Source organism: Numida meleagris, chromosome 3 (assembly GCF_002078875.1).
Source record: "Numida meleagris isolate 19003 breed g44 Domestic line chromosome 3, NumMel1.0, whole genome shotgun sequence".
NCBI lineage: Eukaryota > Metazoa > Chordata > Aves > Galliformes > Numididae > Numida > Numida meleagris.
The window spans coordinates 1,626,271-1,633,237 of record NC_034411.1 but is presented as its reverse complement, the minus strand read 5'-3'; the positions used below and the strand labels follow the sequence as shown (position 1 = coordinate 1,633,237).

Here is a 6,967-nt window from a genome sequence, read left to right as displayed (position 1 = left end):
AATACACAGCCTCCCAATTCTTATCTTCTCACTCCTCTTTTCTGTGGCCATCAGTATTAGGCTTCTACACTCTTCAGAGCATTCTGTGGCTTACCACTCTGACAAATGAGCGCTGTTCTATATGCATGAAATAACCTTCCATTCTAAGCACCACGAGTACAGGTTTCACTGTGGGACGCTAGTGCTAGGGCACTCCTTCCTACTGCTGCAAGAGGGGGCCAGCCCTGAGGTGAGCCAGCCCCCAGGTCCAAGCCATTTGTTCACGATATCCACGTAGCTTGCCAATAGCACCAGTAGATGGTGGGATTATTTATTCGGCATAACTGATTAAGGCTAACGATGACGAGAAATTCAATCGTGACACTGCTGGACTCACCTGCAATTTAGATAAAAGGAGATATATTTTTCAGATGGTGGCATGTTTAGCATTTTGGGATGAGCGATTTATCTACCTGGGCTCATTCTGCTGCTCCCAGAACTGGTTGTATATTAACACGTCTCATGAAAATCATGCGTGACATTACTCTTGCATCTATATATTGAAAAGAAATGGAACGGGACAGAAAAGCCCTTTGAAGTCAGTGGAAATGTCTCCCATCAACTTCAATATGAACACACGAATGTAGAAACGCAGGTTTGAAAGGACACCCTGGGTCACTGAGTCAGTCCTCTGCTATCACCCGCACTGCCTCATATCATCCCTTCTCCATCAGCTGCTTCCCTCTAGCCTGTCTATGGGTTGGTGATGTGCTCAGCATATTGCTGAAAATGTTGTCGATCATGAGATTTTTGCATTACAGGTAACCAGCGGGTTTGATTTGTCAGCTCGTATAGGCACAAACAATTCCCAGTCCATCAGCTTAAAAAATGCAGGTCGGTGAACGAATGCAGGTATTGGGAAGATGGAAAGAGTTACACAGTTATCTATATTTAGTCTACGTGTTTGTCATAACTCTGGATAGTCATGACAGGATTTCCAAAAGGTAACAGATGGGATTCTTCAGTGATCCTTGCAGCAGATAGTGAGGGCTGATAACAACAAAATGGAAGGGGCCCAGTTTTCTGGCAATAATTTTGGTTTTTAACCATTAATAATGATAAGTAAAGGCGGCCCAGGTTCCTTGGATTATTTTCTCTGAACAATGTAGTAAATGCAGAAAGTGAAAAGAAATTACTGAACGGCATGACCAGGAAGATTTTATGCAATTTTATTCAATGCCAATCATATGAAGAGAAGATAGTAGAGAGGGCTGGAATGGGTTAAAATTAAAAGCTGTTTCTAAAGCCTGCAATAATAATACAATAGACTGGTGGTAGCCACAGGCAGAATTTACTGTCCTTGGTCTAGTGAACCAGTATTAACCCTTCAAGTGTCCTGGATGGCTCTGTGCACAGTGTCACTTTCTGCTCTAGTGTATGGATGTACGCTTTCTGTCAGATTGCTCAATTAATTATAATTGTCCTACCTTTAAAGGGATGGCCCTGGGCATACTAGGGGGTGTGGCCCTCATGGGGTTTTATTTCAAGCCATATCCTACTGTCTCCAACTCAGTCAATGAGCCTTGCTCATCCATATTTAATGACACAAGTGTACCTTCTTTTTTTTTTTCTTTTTTTTAATTTATTCTTCCCCACAACTAGGCAGGTGCACGGTCTTCCTATTACATTTGGGCAGCACTGCCTAGCTCTGTGTTAGCATCTAAGAAACAGGTGGGCAGACCCACGAAAAAATGTTGGTGGGCACTGCTTGCATATTTGAGAAATGGGTGTTACAGTCCTCTTCCCACCCCTGAGATGCAACAATAGGTGTCTTGCCATATGTTCAGTACCAAGCAGCTACTAACCAGCTTCAGAGAAGCTTTTGGCAACTGAAATACACAGGAAGAAATGCGTTTTATGAAATAGGGCAGGAGAGACATCTCAGAAGCTGCTCACTTTATACTTCTAGTGCAACCTCTGCTGCTCTGCAAGCTACCAGTGACACGTTTTGTGCTGTTTGCACCTTAGTACAGTCTTGGACAAGAACCACATCCTGTGTATTATTGCTATTTTATGACAATAGGTAAAGCAATTTTAAAACATCAGACTGCCCATCTGCCATGAACTACTTTTCACAATATTCAAAATATATGTGTTTCCCTTTCCTGTTTTGATATGAGTGAAATGCAGACCAGAGTTAGGTTATGAGACTGAGGGCCAGGAATTTTTCTACTTTTAATCCTGTCTCTGACATTGATTCCTTCATTAGCCTTGGGCAAGTCATTTCACTTGGATATATTCGAATCACCACATCTATAAAATGGAGATGCAGTGAGGTGTCTTGGAGATTTATTAGGCTGTGTCTGCAGCATACTTTGAAGAAGTCAAACCATATACACCTGTTAATGAATGGAATTTTAAAATATGAATGGAAACATCTCGTTTCAGAAGCTCAGGTTCTGAGTCAGCATCCTGCAAACCTGTGACTACTACTGCAGCAATTTGACATTCACAATGTAAACTCATAAAAAAAAATTAGCTGAAATTTAGCATCATGGCAACCGAACAGCAGACAGCTCCCCAGTGAGAAATGTGTTGTTGCTGCTGGACGTTACGTTGTCCATATGAAATCGAAAATGCAGTTTTTGCAGTTAAGTATTTCCGTGGGTAATTTAGAGAGTACTCGCTCAGTGACTGGTAGGTATGTAGGGAAATTGGACACCCTAATCATTTCATCACTATGGAGTAGAACTGTAGCCTTGCAGGAGCATTTTGTTGCAGCCTCAGTAAAGACAAGATGTCACCTAACTTCTCATTTTGCTTTGGCTAGAGACTTGGAAGCTTCAAGAGGACTCATAGCATTGCATGCACCAGTTGTGTGTGATTGATGGGGTTCTGTTCAGCAGTCGGTCTGTAGAAGGGCATCTGAGATGGCCACCATTCTGCCTTGGTGGTGGTAAAGTCCTCGGTGTCAGCAGAACAGCATGGAGCTGGCTGCGTGCCCTCCCCGTGCAGATGCTCAGAGTCGCACACTGGGGTGCATGAGTCATTGGCCTGAGCTGAAATAGGCTGGTGCTGCTCCTGTGTTGTCCTTACTCATGCTGGACTTTCTGTAGGCAAGAATAAATCTCCCCTGTGACTAATCTGCTCCTGACTCACCAACTGTATCAGAACGCAGACCTTGAAGAGCTGTGGGAAAGAGCAGTGCTCTGAGGCATATGCTAAATGAAAGCTGACCTCGGCAGTAGACAGAGGGATCACAGCCACCTGCCATGGGAGGTGGGTTTGGCAGAGCTGCAGCGGTGGAAGCACAGCTTGCAACCAGCCTTTGGCTGCATCTCTGCTGCCTCTGCTGCCTCTCTGCTCGCCAATCCCAGTCAGCCATGGTGCTGTAGCTACCAGGTGGGAACGGAGACCCTTTGTCCTACCTTGGAAGGGGGTAGGTGGTACTGAGCCACCCGCAGCGTGGAATGCATCTGAGTAGGAAACACAGGCACTCGGAGTGCAGTGGGGTTACAAGGAGAGCAAGGACAGGAAGGATGGGTCTCCAGAGGGAAACAAAGTAATGCTAAAAAGCCACGGTACCTTTCTAAGAACGGATGAATCTGAAATTAGTCACTGAAGGCGGCTCGAATTCAGCCCTCCTTGCTCAGACACTGCTGTGATTGCACATGAGTCAGTGCACAGGCGCTGACCAGAGCTGTGTGTTCTGCCTGCTTACAGTTACCCCGTCAGCTACAGAGCGGTGGGAAAGGCACGCAAGGGACAGTGCCAGCCCACGTGCTGCAGGGCACAGCGCTGCACCTGGGTCTGAGAGGGAGCAGTGAGCACAGGTCACTCACTGCAGGGCACTGCAGCCACCCATGTGGGAGCAGCAGCAGCAGCCTTTGGCTAGGGAGGAAGGAAGAGCTCAAAGCTCCCAGGGGTCCTGCAGATGGATGTGGAGCATCCTTTCCCCCTCTGGGGGAAGATTCAGCACGGGTTGTCCCCCTCGCCGAGTGTAGCACCCCTCCTGCAGGGGACAGCAGCCTGTCTCACATCTCTGGCTGTGTGCGTGCAGCCTGGTGGGGAAGGCTCCTTGACCAGTCACAGCTACCTTCCAGGACGTGGTAGAGAAATTATCCTCCAGGAGCTGGGAAGGGGCATACCCCTGAGAGAGACATTCCTGTCCCAGGAGCATTTCTGTCCTCTGCAGCCTGGCGCACCATTCAGCACACAGAGCTCAGCTGTGGCTGCTTCCTGCGCGGGCCGGCAGCTTGCTTCTCCAGTCCCTGCTGCACTTGGGAGTCAGAACCAAAGCTGTAACTTCTGCTAGCATGTAATATTGCAAAAAAAAAGGACTTTTAAAAAGTCAAGAATTTCTCTGCGTGGTAACACGTTTTAAAAGTCTGTGGTGTGGTGTTCCTGCCTTCTGAGCCACGTGCAGCTGGGAGTGTTGGCAGAGGGAGCCGCTCAGCCCTGGGATGGGCACAGTGCTATTTGGTGTGAGCTGCTTGCAATTCACATAACCACTCTGAGAAGAGGCCCTAGGGATTTTATGCAGTCGTGCACCCTGTGACTTGGAAAGATGGGTTCTGTCCTGAGTTTGGCTGAAAACAAGAGAGAAGAGGCCATGTTCAAGTGGTGAGTTTTGCTGGTTTAGCAATAAAATGCTGAAATCACCGTTCACTACTGCCTCGCCATGCCCTTCTGCACTTGCCCTGATTAAATAAAGAAGTCAGTGAGTGAACGTAAATAAGTTTGATTGTATTGTGGGCCACAGCAGTAGGCACAGACCTGTGGCACTGTGAGCGCACAGGGCTCTGAAGGCAGAAGGGGATGCAAAAAGCATGACATCAGCCAGAAGGGCTCGGCAGCTGTAGTCCTGCCCTGTGGCACAGGGTGAGCCCAGCCCAGCCCTTGGACTATACAGGAGGGACATCACATGGACAAAAGTGGATGTTCCCACTTTGCTTAGCGTCCCACTGGGTCCCAAGTTGCTGCTTGTTCGATAGGCTTCGTTTTTTTTTTGTTGTTGTTGTTGTTATTGTTTTTTCCTTCTATGAATCTGGTGGTGTCATTTTCACACTGAAGCCCGTTTCACCGCGTTGCTGGCCAACCTTGTTGGTTAAACTTGTTCTACCACATCAGGATCTTTTTTTTTTTATAGCTCACATCTGCCAGGAAAAGTTTGCCATTCATCGTCTTCCTTTCTGCTGCGCTCGTTTTCAGCCGCTCATGAAATATGCTGGTATTTCCAAAGTAACGCAAAGCTCTCTGTTCAGGGGGTGAGGAGGAGGAGGAAAAAAGAGACCCTGAGATAAAGGAAAAGGGTGGTGGGTCTTGTAGCCCCTTTCCAGTGGCTCCCCCTCCAGAGCCCTGCCTGTGCTTGCAGCTGGCTCCTTCCTCAGGCGGAGCAGCCTTCCCCACAGCCGTCCCATGCTGGCTGGCTGTAATTCAGGGCTGTGTCCTTCCTCCCTTTTTGTATTACTCATCCTGTTACAGATGAGAACCCTGTTGGTGCTGGCAGCTATGTCTGGGCATGCCCAAACACAGCTGGGGAAATACAGCTCTGTTTGGGTCACCGTGTCGCTATGCCTACGTTGTCAGTGTTCTAGAAGTGTGTAATCATACATACAAAGTGGTTCAGTTGCTGTTTTGTTAACCAGGTAACATTATCAGTGGCAGAATCCATGGGGGTGTTGCACAACTGGGACAGAGTCTGGGATGGCTAGCAGTTTGGGGAGAAAATTAGGGTTTCACATGGTATCTGCTCATAGTCAAACAGCTCAGAGGACTGGTACTTGCAGCTACTTCTTGCTCAGAGAACTGAAGCCATGTCCTCAGCACACAGCATCGGCACCATCTCTGCTTTCCAGCAACTTGGCCGTAAGTGGCCCAAGGTCTAAACGTAATATATGAGCAGCAGTTGACTTGTCATTTGGAAGTGGGTTTGGATTCCTGATTTTACGTGCTCACTTCTGAAGTCTTTGCAGCTGTGTGAATGCTCTGAAAGCAATGGGCGAGTCACTTTGGTTCACGGGCTGCAGAGGAGGAACCCAGTGGAGGAGCCCTGCTCTGCCACCGGCGTCGGTCTCCTGCTCGGTATCTCGCCCAGACACAGATAAGTGAAAAGGCAGGGGCTTGTGTCAGCTTCTTTCATAGTGCTTGTATACAAATGTTCGCATGCCGCAGCAGTTCAAAGAGCCTGAAGATACGATCTTAACTGTGGTGCTTTCCCAGCCCATGGCCATGCTTTGCCCCTGTGAATAAAGGCAGCAGTGTCTGCAGCCAGGAGATCTCTCCTACAGATCTCATTGGGCTGCTTGCCTCCCCGGGGAGCAGAGCTGGGGTTAGCAAAGTTCAGGGTAGCACGTGTCGGAGAATTCATGGGGAAATTTGAAGCCTAAATGGCACGTTCTGGCCTTCTTGCAGAGATGAGGAGTGAAGAGGAAGCAGAGCTGGAATGTGTGCCAATTCTGAACTACACATGTAGGCATAGAGGGAGCGTGCTATAGACGCATGTGTGCGCACACACTTGTACACGCACATGCCTATGTTTGTATACAGCTACTTGTATCTCTCTGATTAGGGATTCTATTGATTGCTTGATTTGTCTCGTGGCAGTCAAATTTAAATGAAAATGTGTTCCCCACCTCCCTGCTACTATACATTCCGCGCTATGGGGAAGTAGTGAAGTGTACTAGCTATACACCCACGGAGAAATGCCCTGTTGAGAAGTATTATACAGGGAACAACTGACAGCCCTTCACTTCAGTGGGTACATTTCTCTGTACAGCTGCATCACCGCTAATGATAAATGAGCAACGTTTGATAGCCGACTCCGTTGCCTGACAGCTACAGTTTTGGCCAGAGGGCCACGACAGGCTTTAGACTTCTGTTCAAAATGAGTTAAACATATTAGGTATTGCGAAGCCACAGAAGCCTCGAGAATGAGTGCTGAAATGAGTTATCAAGGTATGCTCCTGGGTACACAACTTGCAAAGCA

General features: G+C 47.7%; 1 long non-coding RNA gene across 1 annotated transcript in view; it reads left to right on the top strand.

Annotated features, from left to right (window-relative positions):
• LOC110396868 overlaps positions 1,617-6,967 on the top strand; it is a 28,242-nt gene continuing 22,891 nt past the window's right edge. Inside the window, exon 1 of the long non-coding RNA XR_002437327.1 lies at positions 1,617-4,602. This is a non-coding gene — a long non-coding RNA (uncharacterized LOC110396868). The remainder of the gene's footprint in view (positions 4,603-6,967) is intronic.